Below are 15416 nucleotides of genomic sequence, written 5' to 3' on the forward strand. Positions count from 1 at the left end.
TCCTGTCTCTACTCACAGCAACTGCATATATTCTGGGAGATGTGGTCTGAACAGCCTAAGCCGTGGGGGAGAATGGAAGCATGAGACTTTTGGCTAACCTCTTCCTAGGGCAACGGTTTCACCACTGGAGGCCAGAGAAATGTTTATCAGGGAAGACTGAGCACAGCTGATCCTGCCTTGGGGCAAGGCTCTGGACAAGGATCTCCTGAGTGCCATGAAACTTTGTGGTTTTAACATTTCTGGATAGAAATATTTTGATTTGGGTTTTTTTTTTTTTTTTTCCCCCTCAGGTCTTTCAAAGGAAAACTTCAACAAATTCAATTTTTCTTTGTAAGGAAGTTAGTCATAAGTAGACTCCCATTTTTCTAACTGGTGCTGTTTTATGAGGGAATAACAAATCCCACTACAAGACTTGGAATCGAGTTTATCAATTCCTCTTGTCAGACACGTGGTTTGGCCCCTTTAAGGCTCAGAATGTCATTTAAGGCTCTAGCTAAGCTGAACTAATCACCTATGACTGCTCAAAGTGGCAGTGTTACTCCTCCCTTACCTCTTTTGTCCCTGGCTATCCATTCTCTCCCATCTGTTTCTGTCTGAGCCAGCAGTGAGCCACCTCAGTGGGCTGAACCAGCACCAAGTGCCTCTCTCCTTGCAGTGCAGTTATTTTCCTCCTGTCTAAGCCCCTTAAACCAGCTCACCATGAGGTCAAAAGAAAGAAGAGCCAGCAGTGTGCAGACATAGGAACATGGAGGGTGGAGAGCAGGATGCCACTCCATGGACTGCTGTAACATAAAATAGGACACTTCATTAAATCTGTTAGATAAATTGGGCCCTGACCTTTTGGCAAAATCTGCACGTGAAGGTCTCACTCCCTCAGGCCATAAAGCAAGGCTGGGGGGCTCTCTCCCCCCAGCCTCACTGAATGCCCATCCATTTATTCCTGGCTCTGGTGCAAGCCGTAGGGAAGAGGCAGTTTGGGACTGAAAAAAGTGGCATGTTTGTTCTGCTCTGAAGAGCGGCTTTTTGTAACATGTGGCGTGTTAGTCATGTGAGCCAAATAGCCAAAGGTAAAAGAAAGTACCAGTGCTGCTGATGGAACTGCATTTATAAAAGCAGTGTGTCTCTGGGTTTTTCATTTTCTCTTCTTTTTTTTCCTCAGGGAACAAAAAAAAAAAAAAAAAAAAAAAACCCCGGCCCTGGATATTGTGAAATTTAGCACTCAAAAGTGTTTCCAAAGTTAAGATTTCTCTTTCTATGGTAAATTTGTTATGTGATACACAAGTAGCATTTGCTATTATTGCCTTGGATTTTGATGGACAGGTGTGGTTTAGGGTAGATTTGTCATTCCCAACTGTCTTGCTAGAGGAATGAGTATGGGCAGATATGTTGCAATGAAAACCAAAGGCCAGTATGCTTATAATATGTGTATATGATACACACTTCTCCACCAAGCCTTCTAGTGAGACCAGGTTTCATCCCACGTTATTCAAACCAGTATTCTTCTATCACACTCATTCTTGGGAGTGTTAGGAAGCAGGCCCCATTTTTGTTGAATCCAGTGCCACAGCTCCCAGCTCCTTCTATTGTTCCTCTTGTCAGTGGCAAACTTTGGGATCCAGATGTAGAAAAAAGAAGGAAAGCAACCAGCTGAAAGATCCTGCTGGTGGCTGGGAAGGGAGGAGGATGGGGAGGGAAGGGCTTTGAGTCACCTAGTGGTGTTTATCTCTGCTTTTTCTTTTTTCTGTGTTTTTTTGTTGTGTTTGGTTCTGGTTTTGTTCTTCTGGTTCAGTGTAACATGAAGGGGGATGGAGGGAGAAGAGATGGGAAAGCAATGGAAGGGTGTGGGGGTCACAGAGGCATAGTCACATGCACCATTGTCACCTGCTGGGGAAGGACCTTATCTCACCAGTCCTGGATCAATTTGACTAATCTATTTTATCTCGCCATCTAATCTATCTGTTTCTGCTGAGCTATCCATCTGCCTCGTGGTATTGATCCCAACAGTTTTGTAATTGTATTTATAAAATGCCCTTTCACCCTCCTGGGAAGAGGGGCCTTGTGTAAAGGCAGATGGGGGAGCAAGGGGTGGAAATAACACACTCCACTGCTCCTGATGATAAAGCCCCCAGCACCCGCTACAAGCCCTCCAGCTGTACATTTCTTCCTCCTTGTGCAGCCCTTCCTCATCATCCCCAGCTTCAAAACCCTGGAGACAAACATTCCGGGAAGCCCAGGGCAGTGTGCAGTAGCAGAGGGATGACTGCCAGGAGCAAAGCCATTTGCAGAAAATGGAGCAGTGTCCCCACTCCAGCCTTGCTCCAGGCTGAGATACATGTGTTTCCAACAGTTAGCTAGAGAAGGCTGGAGCTGCCAGATCATCTGAGGGAAGAAAAAGTGAAGGAAGAAGTATGATATTTGTGATTTGGAAGGAAACGGCTTTTTATCCCCACACAAAATCAAATTTAATCCAGGGATGTGCAATGACAACTTCCATGAGTAAACAGATCCTTAGAGAGGCTCAGGAACATCCTCTGGGTAGATAATCTGCACAGCAACAGAGCCTCCTCCTGACTGCAGCAACCAGCTGCCACGTGAAGCCTTCAGCAGTTTGCTTCTTTCTGTTCATCCCTATTTAGACAGGAACTTGTTCTCTGCATGGGGCTGGGCATTTTATTTAGAAATCAGTGCATGTTATTTTGAAACCAAAACTTATTTCAGTCCTAAATTTACCTACATTGACCTCCACAGTTTTTAACCATAGAAAACACTATATACCAGCAAAGTTTCCTGCATGATGAATTGCATGTGTGTGCGTGTTCATGCCTATGTATTCTCCTCATTTTCCATCTCTGGAGTGTATCATGTCTCACCTCTGAGATATGTGGGGAGACTAAAGGACACTGGGGTCACACTGGTCTCTCTTTACAGACTTCTTTCCAACTTCTTCCTAAGCAGGAAGTGCTTTCTGATTAGCCTCATTTTTTTAACATCAGTATAAAGCTTTTATCGTGTATCTCTTGTGCAGGAATAATATGCCAAACTGTGGAGACCCACTGCTTCCACTCAGCGGTATTTCCCTGTGCAAAGCACAGGAACTTCTGAATTACACTTTGGATAGCCATAGGGATTGCAGGGAACACTGCAGGCAAAACCCAAGTGTTCCCAACTCAGAGCACTGAGAAAGGCTGGTTCACAGGGATACAGGAGCACCAGGCTGCCTTGTGCAGCAGAGTGTGCTTGCCACCCTCTGCTGCTGCTGCTGGTTTACTGGCAGAAGGAGAGGTTTAATTTGCTGTGTATGGAGACAGCCTTTGAATACAGGCTGCTACCAGGCAGGGTCTGTGTGAGACTCTGCTGAGCCATGTATTTGTTAGCTCAGGTTCTGAAATACCTCAGCGATTGCAGCAAGGGATCCTGAGCAAGCTAAAAACACTTTTCATTGGCCATAACACCTAAAAGTCCCTTTTAAAGTCTGGCAAATCCCCTTGCTCATGGAAAGATTATATATCCATTAAGCAGCCTGTTACCCCTCTCCTGGCGCTTGTTGGAGACACAGAAGCTGGCAGCCAGTGTAGGACCAGGCTTTCTGGCTATGGAGCAGCATTGTTGCTGTGAAGAGGTACCTCCAGCCCCATAGGAGAAGGTCACATCTCCCCATCTGTTTATGACTTGTTCTGTCCTCAGTTATCTGCCTTTCATTAGCAAGTGTGCAAGTAACATTGCATTTTAAAACATTATTCAAATATGCTAGTTGTCTAAAACTGGCGTTTATAATGCAATTTCATAAAAGTTATATGCCGACAGTGCAACACTTTAAAAGGCTCTTTCTGATTAACAAGGTTGAATATAGCTCCCCTGATTCCCTTGGTTGTGTTTTAAGAGAGAGAATAAAATGCTATGGATCTTGAAGCAGCTGAAATCATAATTTTCCAATATTATCTGCGGTGTTGTTTTTCTGAGAAAGCAGAGCTGTGATCAGCAGAATGCCGGCTCCAGAGGGGGGTACAGCTGACAGGGTGGTACAATGGCCAAATGACACTTTGGCTGTTCCTGCTTCCATCTGAGCCTCAGGGACCATGGCAGTGCCAGGTCCCTGCCTGAGCTGATTCCGTGCACCCACAAATCACACCACCTTTGCTGCCTCCAAGAAGTTCAGTAAGCTCCTTGAGATGGGAATTAGTGTTTGCATTCCAGCACTCATGGCAGCTGCTCAGTTCTTGATATCTCTCCAGGTGAAAACAAGATTGCATGTGCTGTATTTTCACCAAAGACCACCCCTTGCCCCATGTTCTGGCATTTCACGCACAAACAGTGATGTGAGGTCCTCGGGACACCTGAGTGAAGTTCAGAGTCTCCAAACAGCAGCATCCAGTGAAACAACAGATTTACTGGCCAAGTGGAAGAGCAGATACAGCCAAAAAACCCATTATGTGGGCTGGGCAAGGGAGCTGGTGACATGGACTCTGGCTCTTGTTAGAGGTGATTCTGTGAGTGCAACCCTGAGTTGCACTCCTGCAGGCACACTGTGGAAAAGGTGATTATTTCTGATTTTGTCAGTTAGAGACAGATGACACTGCTTCATCCAAATCACACTGTTCCCTCTGCCATGCACAGGAAAAACTGGTAGGAACACTGTAACTCCTTTCATTGTCACAGCCATGGATTTACCTGGAATTTTAATTGAAGAATTTTTTTTTTTTTTTTTTTGTTTTGCTGCAATTAATTTTACTGGTTTGGTTCTCTTACCCTCCATCAGCACATTCCATAGGGACTAGCAGCATATCATCACGCTGGCTCACCTGGAGGAAAGCTTTGGAAGAAGGGAACTGAAATACAGAGAGCAGTGTCTGCTCTTTTACTTAGGCAATAAATCTACTGCTTTATTATTGCTGTTGGGAAACTTGGAGCCAAATTCTTTGCTAGCAAAACATTGGCTTTGGTGGAGTTGAGCCAGCAGAGAGTTTAGCTTCCTGTTTTTGTTCCAAATCGAAGACCATGCTTGGCCCAATTGTTGTCGTTGTTTTGCTAGTTAGCTGTTTTAATTTAAAATAATTATGTGTTGTGGGTTGGTTGGGGTTGGTTGGGTTTTTTTGTTTGAGCTTTTTGTTGTTGTTGTGGGTTTTTTTTGTAATTTCTTCTTCACATATCATTTTGTAGCAGTCAGAAACAAAAGAAAATGATGGTATTGCTACATATCCCCTGCTTTGTCAGGAGTTATGAAACTTGAGGTCTCATCCAAAGGGAAGGCTTAGCCCAGGCTGAGCACATCTCGGCGTGACCTGCTGCCCAGGTAGGTGTCCACATTACCAGCCAGGGGTGAGTCTGCTGCTGGTTCTTGCAGGAGACCCTGGGTATCAGCTGGGTTTTCTAGTGGCACGGCAGCCCCCCAGAAACCCTCCTCTCAGCCCTCAAAGAGTGGCAGAAATGTAATTTGCGACTTGCCAGGGCAAGCCCCATCCCTCAGGTACCTGGCATTAAGACACTAAAGATGTTTGCTCTGGGGGCTATTATTAACTCGCTCCTTGTACAGGGGCTGGCACCTGAGGGTCCCAGCCTAGTTGGGGCCTGTAGCTATTCTTGCAGTGTAAATGTTATTTATACAGTGCAATTAAGCAGAGGTTTAATGTAAACTGCTGCCAGCACTAGGTTAGGTACCAAAGTGAAAGGACATCTTGTGAGACATTTTTGAGAACAAAAAGCACAAAGTTTTAAACTCTTGTTAAACAAAGAGACAGCTTTCACAGAGAGGTTAAGCAAAACAAATAGCAAACAATTTGTTTGGAGAAGTAGCTATCTCATGAGCAAGCTAAACCTAAGCGTAAGCCAGAGACAGGAGCATAGCCATCTTGTCTTGTCTGTGTGCTCTCAGCCTGCTGCAGGCTGCCTTATTCCTAATCTTTGCATGGCAGGCTTTGGGAAAACAACTTGCTGAGTTTTAGTACACCAAAATCAACATGTCACCACTCTGTAAATGTATGTCAGAGAAGGACTAAAGCAAATGCTCATAAACATTACACCCTGCTGTTCGTACATTTCTTCATCATACTCAAGTCCGAATTCCCCTGGGGATTTCCACATTCGCCCCACCTAGAAGGACTCAGGAGCGGGTTTTGCCCCCACAGAGGTCCTGAGCACCAGCCAAACTTCTGAGTTCCTTCATCTTCCTGTTTTTCAAAACAAGCAAAACAGCTGGAATCCCATGCCACAGGCCACGTGAACTTTTGGAGTATGTTTTCACTGGTGCAGCATTGATTTTACTGGGATCAATGTAAATATTACATTAGCTTGCAACTGCTAATTATATCAGCATAAACTTAATTTATGGTGATGATCACAGTCCTAATGCTGTGCTGCTGCCAACCCTCACAACTGATGCTTTGAGACATCATGTAAACCCAGCCATTAGCAATCAAGTAAATGCTCCCATTATATATCGCTGATATTGGCTGAAGAACTTTTTAATTGACTTCTAGGATTTATGACAGATGATGCAGACTGTGTGTTTAAGATCAGGATTCTTTTTCATGTTTTATATCTGCTGCTGCTTAGATAGATGCTGGTCTTAGAGTAAATAGTGTAACATTACGTGCTTGAAATTGAAATGACTGAGTTTGTTTCACTTGGAAAGAAGATTAAAAAGAGGGCTCAAGAGAAAACTCTGTGAAGGAATGAACAGCACAGAAAAAGTTAAATGAGAACATCTCTTCCCCATCTGCAAAAATAAAACTACTGAAACAGTCATTGAAATGAAAAGGTGATAATTCAAAAGCGGTAAAAGGGTTTTTCCCGATAAACAGAAAGTGAAAATTTGGTTACTTGAGAAATCACTAAGGTCAGTAATTCAGCAACTATCAGATAGGGATTGCATATTTATATGTGAAAGACTACCAAGACAGGTTATACTTAAAGCTCATGCTCCCAGGCAGGAATGTAAAGCTTTAGGATCCTGTGGCTTAAACTGCTTTCTAACGAGCCTGAAGTCAGGCTGATGTCTTCGCAGAGGCTGGATTAGACAATAGGGGTTTTCTTATCCCTTTCCACTGAAGCATCCAGCAACAGCCATAAGGAGAATTAAAAATGAAAAGCACACCACCAAACAAACAAACAAAAAACAAAAAAAACCAAAAAAAACCAAAAAACAAAAACAAAAAAAAACCCAGAAAACCCAAAACAAAAAACAAAAAACAAAAAACAAAAACCCAAAAAACCAAACAAAACAAAGCAAAACAAAACTACACCAAAAACACACTCAAAAAAACCCCAACACATTTAACAAACAAACAAACCAAATAGCTTTCAGTCCTGGAAAATTTTAGGTTTGAGATAAAGTACTGAAATTTCAGATGCTCCAGCATTGAAAGAAAACTTACTGTATGGGGGATTTTCAGTGCCCCTGTCTGCAAAAAAAACCTCCCAGAGGTATCAGTGAAATAGGGTTATTGAGTTGCACAGAGACTATGGCAGTGAGCCAGGAGGCAAATTATTGTAATAAACTCAGGATCTGAAGGCTAGGGGACAGTAAAATAGTGTCTAGACTACTGGGGGTTAGAGGCAGCACTGAGGAGTGGATAGAGCAGGGAAAAATCACACAGGGTGAGACGAACAGCATGTTTTATTTCCCAGATAAATCACAGTGACAAAGTTTTACACCTTTGAGCAGCACTTGGAACACAAAGTACCTGCATAGTCATGCACCAAACTGATAAAGCTTTCTGTTTGTTTTTAATAAGAAGTATTTTATGTCTCTCTCTCTCTATATATATGTGTGTGTGTGTGTGTTTGCTTATTTACAAAATTCATATGTTTATACATACATAAATATCTATATTAATTTATGTGTAGAGGCGTTGTTTATGTGCCATAGCTTCTATGATGCATATTCATCACATCAAAAAGTAGCTTATTCTGCCTAAACTAGAGGTTTAAAATGGTACTTAAATACATTTTTTGAAGGCATGCTATCCTAGCCAAGATATAGCCATAGCTGTCAATATAGAGACATTTTTCAAAGGAAAAATCTCCAAACAAACCAGTGGGCTTAATCTCAGCAGGTTTTGGTAACTGTGAGTGACATTTCTAAATGCTGTGTAACTCTGAAGCAGTGCAGCAGAGGTAGGTAACATCTTTCTGTAAGATGAGTACAGGGGAAGGACTCTGCCCCCACCAGGGATCTTGGCTTTCCTTTTTATAAAGGGGTATTACCAAATGCACCCTTAAAAAAGAAGTGATGGATATGAAAGCATCCTTGCTGAGCCCTTTCAGTTTAGCATAAATCTAGATTCCCTGTGAAGATGTATGTCACCATTTATAGGATGTTTATTGATCTGTATTTGTCTTTGTCGAGGACTCAGCTAAACATGGCTTCAACTACAATTGAGGATTCAGATGAATTGATTAGAAATGTATCCAGATGAAGCTGTTCACTTTGCCTGGTTTTGTCTGCATCCCTGTCACACAGAATAGTCTGTGCGCTAAATGGCAGCTGGATCTTGAGATGATTCTGTTTTGGCAGATTTTCAAGACAGTTTCTGTGTTTTGCCTACCTGATTTGCCTTCTGTTGAATCTGATGACATTTGTTAGCGTGCAGATGGGGGAATTTTAAAAAGTGCACATTGCAAGTACATGCGGATCAGTGAGTATTCTGTGCTTGGGTATAGAGCTGAAGATTGCTGCCATGGATAGAACAGGCTCAAAAATACAACCATTTTCTTCATAGCAGGATGAAATTTATGCTTCGATTATCCAATTTCTAGGTTCCATCACCTGCTGGCTTTTAGGTCTAAAACCCCTCTCCTGGCAAAAGAAAAAAAAAAAAAGTTCAAAGAATATGGAATTAATCATTGTAACGAATCATGGTAAGCAACAAAGGGGTTTTAACTACTTCCAAGTAAGTTCAGCAATGTTCAACAGCCCATTTAATGGCACAAGACATTTGCCATCATAGAGGATTTCCTGTTCTGCAGACATAAATCTCTTCTTGCATGCAAAGCAACAGGCTAAAAAGCTCTTCAGATCACTTTGCATTAAGCACATGCTGGCAAGTGCATTAGAAGTGTCATGCATGCAAAGACTAAGACAGTTTAGAAGAAAATATTTTTGGCCTGTGATCTCACAGTTTTGTGTAACTTGAAGGTTTTCTTCTGGAAATAATAGTGGTAGCCATATTTTGATAAGCTTGAAAGGAATTCAACATTCACCTTTTCATCATCTTTGTGTTCTTCGCTCAGTCTAGTGTCCTTCCTAAAAAGCTAAACCTACAAAATTGTGTCTCATCCCCTAGTTGTGCCACTGCTTGGATAAGAAAGAGTAATGGACATAAATGTCCCTCCTGCTAGGCAGCCACTTCAGAGTAATTTGGGCTTCAGATTTACTCTATGCAACCAAATGATTAAATTATGACTGAGACATTCTGTTGCAAGACAGAGCAGCACCCTCAAGGCTTCAGGCTGATACATTTACCATAGAAACGCAGAGAGAAAAATATTTGTTTCATTAAAATTAAGACTGTTTTTCACCATGACATAACCTTAAAATGGAGAAATTTGCTCGTTAAAATAGAATAATTTAAGAACAGTTAGTTCCACAGCATGACGCACCCCACAATATTATGCCAAATTACAGGTTAAGCAATTGAAATGGCTTAAAAAAGCTTTAGCATAAAGATTAATTCCTGACTTTCCTTGTCTTCATTCAGAAGCTCTGAAAGGTTACAGCTGGATCTAACAAAGCCCTTAGATGCAGGATAATACAAATGAAATATAATAGCTAAGATAGTGTGATAAGAAGATACTGTCCCAAAACTGGCTTATTTTTTTTTTTTTTTTAACCTACAAAAATTGAATTGAACTGCAATTGAATTGATCTCAGAATTAAAAAGATAAATTTGAAAGTGCTCAGTGGACCTGCAGCCCAGTGTGAGAGAGAAGTATTTTAATATTCATAAGGAAACACTGAAAGCAGAGTCTACAAATTTCAAAGCCTTTCTTTTTCCATCCAACAGTGATCCTTTTGCTCACTGAATCTGGAGGAACAGAGTGGGTTCTCCTAAGGTTTTCAGGGCAATGAGTGCAGTGCCGTTCTGACATTAAATGAGCCATCCCACAATTTAACAGATTCATGAGGAATTCTCATGGGAGAGGATCTGAGAGCTGTGGGATGATGGGCACTGAAAGACGCTGGGAGAGGCGCTCGCTCACGCAGCCTCGCCAGATGGGTGAGTACATGAGATAGAGGTCAGCTGAGGTTGGCTGCTCCTCCTTCTCTCCTGCTGGTTTTACTGACCTGGAGTTCCTCTGAGCAATAAAGAGGCTGAAAGCCTGGAAATGAGCTGGGGGTCAGTAGCACCATGTGATCTGTCACTTCTTCAGGCCCCATCAGTGAATGGCCTGCAGACCATGGCTTGGGACTTGCAAGGGAACTGAAGGGAAAGGAGGACAAATTTGGATTATATAAAAAAATGCACCACTTACAAGAATTCAGTTTAACACGGATCTCTTTAAAACAGTGCAAACGTCTTAATTAGATGTACATAAACTAATTTAATCCTTTGCTTAAATCAGTTTACAGTGATTCATCAATGCTAGCTAAAAGACGTGTGTGTAAGGATCACACTGGTTTAAATGTCCACAATATAGGTGTGCACTGATTTACTGATATTGATTTGATACAGACTTGATTATGTAAATGCAACTTTCCCTAATTTCATTGATTTATTGATATGGTAGTTAATTAAGTAGGAAAGGCATGTAGAAAGAAGGATTTTTTTTTAGAGTAAAAAAGCGTTAATGAATAATTTAATATGTTTATTCTGTTTATAGATATTTGATAAAAACACTGATTATTTTGATTTTGCATCCTCTTTTTTTTTTACAAATCTAGTTAAATTATTTTCATGCCAATTAGACAGATTATACTAATTTTAAGGGCAGGCCTTGTGCTTTTTTGTCAAGGTGGTAAATTTGAGAGAGCTGTTGCGGCATAAGTTCCTACAGGTGGAAAGAACAGGTAGTTAAAGTCAGTCTGACAGAAGTCAAAAGACTGTCACTGCCCTGACAAGCTCATGGTGCGAGTGCAAGGCAAGGCAGACACAGTCAGATGATGGAGCCCACACAAATCACTGCATGGTATCAGTCAGCAGGATTTGCTGCTGGTCTCAACCACAGTCTAACAGTTGCCATATTTTGCATAAATACCATGATAAGGAAAGTTTTAAAGACTAGAAGAATCCAACGACATGTCAGTGCAGACACTTTTTTGTTGGAGAGGGAAATCCTGGAATGAGTGCTGATTTTACAATTTGCTGTGTTTTTATACTAAGCATGAGAAATTAGTAAGAGGGTGGTCAGCCTGAACATTTAAGACAGACAGAACGCATTCAATGCAACTGGAAAATGGGAAAAAGTGGAGGAAAAAGGTATGGGATCAAAGTAAGGGACAAGGATCCCTGGATCCTGGTCTCTAGGAACATGCTGGGTTAATTAGAATCAGGAGGACACTAAAAGGATGTTGCCGTGATGCAAGTGAAGGGGAACGAGAATTTTAGCAGCATGGCATTACAAGGAGATACCATGGAAAGACAAAGTACATGACTTGGCAACACACAAGAAACAAGAATATGAAGTGTGACATATGCAGAACAGAATGCGCAGACAGCAGCAGAGAGGACTGAGCAAAGGCTAACATGGCAATAATTAAAACAAAGCAAAGGACACTATCCAAAGAGTTTAGGAGCTCTACTTTTTAAAACTCAGTTGACTTTGAAATGGTAGATCAAGAGGTGTAGAGGCAAGGTGGCTGTGGTTGTGAGGTTGGCAGACTGAGACAGGAGATACTGACCTGTGAATTGCCCTCAGTCATGTGATTTATGGATGGCTTATAGGTCAAGGAAGCTCAAGATGAAGCAGTGACCAAACTTTTGGCCAAAACGAGGTAGTTAGAAACTCTGTGGAAAAGGTTTCTGTTAAATGCAAGGCAGGGGAGCATCCAAGACACAATTAGAAGAAAAGAGTTCCGGGTAGTGTTTGGCCAGATATAGGTGAGTGTATTTTGAGAGGCAGGGAAGAGTGAAGGTCCATTCTAAGGTGGGGTTACTGTACATTTTTCTGCAGGGTGAGGAAAGAGCCAGGAAACTGTGAGAAGAGGATTGATGAGATGGATGGAGGGGCTGGAAGGCACATGAAACACTCCAGTATTTTGGAAGACAAGAGGTTACAGAGGAGGAGGCAGAAGGGAAGGTCAGATGGTTGAAAAGCTGCTCTGCTTTTACCTCCAAGGAGGCTGGACTGAGATGGTGAATGGTGAGACAAAGGGAGGGTCTGAGAGGTGGGTCAAGGAGTGAGGTGAAGGAGCCACTGGCATTGTGCACCATCCAGTCGGGTTGAGTAGGGGAGTGACCTAGATGGGAACATCAGTGACATTAAGAAATAGGAGGGGATATGGGAGGATTTGGGAGATGGATGTGCCACAGCCACCTAAAAGGGAGTTTGGAGGGAGGGGGCAAATCAAGAGAATGAGCAGTAGCCAAGAGCAGTAAGCGGCCATGGGATGGGGTATTACATCTGGACTTAAAACAAGTGGGGGAAAGAAGGCACAAATAGATAATGTGAATTTGCAGTGGTGTCAGGGAAGGGAGACAATGTCTAGGAAAAAGCACATGATGGGTTTGTGGGAACTGCTTGTGCATCAGGATGAGAGGAGACTCTGCCAAAAAGAAGACTGGCATATAGACAAGGCTGGGAGAAAAGCAGTCACAAATTTGAAGCTGAAGTCTTGTGGCCATGGATCTTTCCTCTTCCCTGCCTGTGTGGAAATGCAAACCCTGTGTGATTCAGTTACTTCAGATTTCCTGGATTTGGAGGCAGTTTCCTCTTCCCCAGCAACAGTGTGCACAGTCATCCCTCTAATTGCAGCAGGAGCGCTGTCATACTTGGCAGACACAGAGCTTGCAAGCTTTCAAAACATGATGGTGCTCTGGGATCAAAGCTTGCAAGGGTCCTTTTTAATTAGTATCACATTTTATTTTATGGGTCTGTCTCCACATCTTTAGCTTTAGCCTGTTGTAAATAAACACCTTGGAAACCTGAATTAGGTGTAAACATGATTATGTGAAACAAAAGGTTTGAGAGGTGTGAACTGCTTTATGCCTCCAGGAGTGGTGAAGCCTGACACTTAAAATAATTATTTTAAAGCTAGCATTGTATAGTTCACAGCTGATTTTAGCTGAAAGCTCAGGTTGGGAGCTTCACGCTGCCATCCCAAGAGATGAAGCCCCATATTTAATGTCCCCAGCTCCAATGTCACAACCCACATCTTCTTGTATATACAATCTATCACCACTCTATATATAATCCATCTTGATGCTTGTGGTGCACTGAAAATGGCACTGGCTGTGGCTGTCTCCTGAACTGGGGTCAGATCTGGACCCAGGGCAGGGGACAGAGCAGAGCAATGTCACCTGCTGCCAAGCCATGGGCAGTGGCTTGTTTGTTTTCAACGGGAGTTTCATTTTCCTTCTTTGCTCCTTTTTCCTCCTTGTGTTTAGACATTGTTTTTCAAATGTGCCTCTGTTAAAGCTATATTTAGGGCTTGTTTTCTAATTTGGCACTGTTTAGGCTCTCTCACATAGCTCTTCTTGGGTTTTTTTATTTTTATTTTAAGCGTGTGATACCTTTAAATGTGTAAATATCCGGCCTAATTGGAATGCCTAAACAGTCACTTCCCAAACTGCCAAGATGTTAAAATCTGTTGATGTGTGCAGTCCTGAAGTTACCATGGCAACCACATCCCTTGCTAGAGAGACATGCTAGATCCCCTTCAGCTTGTGGAGGGCATCCCTCAGCACCAAACTTTAGGCAGCATGTTTATTTCCAGCTCCTGATCAGCTTGCTGGGCTATGGCAGCATCCTGGTGGTCAGTGGGAAAGGGGAGGGAGCCGTGGCCTGCTCCCAGCTGCTGAAGGCCGCTCATATGCCCAAGTTTTGCTGCACAGGAGGCTCAGTCTAAGCAGCCCAAGGGTGGCATCATTGTCCATCACCCTGGCTGAGGCAGGACACAAGCAGGACTCTTGTGGGATAATGAGATATGTCTGACTTTCTGTGGCAAATGGATGAGAACCACCTGGAGTATCTGAGAAAGTGTGTTAGTGGGTGCTGTGCAATGGTGAGAGTCTCCAACCACAGCCCAGGTGGTTCTGGGCCGATCACCACCATTGCTGCTGGGCAGCTGCCAAGGAGCACGGAGTGCACTCACCATGGTGGCCCACCTCCACTATGGAGGGGAGATCCTCTGAGAAACCTGAGTACATTGTGGGAGAGGCACAGAGAGACACATTCGTTGCCTCTTTATGAAAAACAACAATCACATTTTATCCTTCAGTTTGTTCTCTGAGGCAAGTTCTTCTGGAGAAACTTCCACAAGCTGGTTTTGTTCTTTTCCCCACAAACTACAGTTATATGCTACCATCAAGGCAAGTGTGTGAAGTTTGCATTTTTTCCTTTTGTAGTAAAGCATTATGTGAGTAAGATGAAGTTTGCAGTTCCTTTTTCACATCCTTATGTCCTTCTTTAGTCTAAGGGTTTTTAGCCCTGAAGGGTCCACAAAACTTTTGCAAGAAGACTTTTGAAGAGAGGCTCGAGCATGTGCTGAGAGTTTCCTGCACTGAGGCTTCCATCAAAAACACACAGGGATGGACTCAATGTTTGCTGCAGCTTCCTGGATATGAGAACTTGTTTTCATTTTACATTTGAACTAAATCCAAGGAAAACAATGTAGCTGTCCAGAAAGGTTTGCCTTTTGTCTTGCTGTTTCTGTGAAACCTGCCTGGGCTTTCCATTAGGAGTGAACAGCTTTTTTGATTGCAGCGTCTAACATTGGACAAAATACTTAAGAACTTTGTGCTTTTAATAGCTTTGGTATTCCTACCATCTCTGACAATTGCAATCTGTGTAACCATTAGGTTTATTTTTACATCTATAAATAATTATTTTTATATATGTGTACATTTATGTGCATACATCCCTTCATTTTCACAGCTGGGCAGATATAGTATCAGTCATCATGAAAGTATGTTCCTGCAACACTCTGCTCCTGTTTAATAACCTCTCAAGATCAATTTACTCACATCAGCATTTTCAAAAACCATGTCAAAAAGTCTTCTTGCAAACTCATGTATTGCTTAAAATTAATAAATATATATTTAGAAAATAAAAAGGAGGCTGGGTTTCAAGTTTGATTTCTGCTATTTAAAAAAAATGCAACTGTACTTTGATCTTTTCAGATTTGCATGAGTCAAGTTTAACTCTGCAAGAATGAGGATTAGAAATTTAAAGATTACTGATATTCTTGTGGAAAAGAATGACTCCAGCCACAAGGGCTAGAAGCCATTTGTTTCTGTTCATTGTGGCAGGTCTTGACACAG

This window comes from Pyrgilauda ruficollis, unplaced genomic scaffold, assembly GCF_017590135.1.
Source record: "Pyrgilauda ruficollis isolate IOZ18807 unplaced genomic scaffold, ASM1759013v1 scaffold35, whole genome shotgun sequence".
NCBI classification, from domain to species: domain Eukaryota; kingdom Metazoa; phylum Chordata; class Aves; order Passeriformes; family Passeridae; genus Pyrgilauda; species Pyrgilauda ruficollis.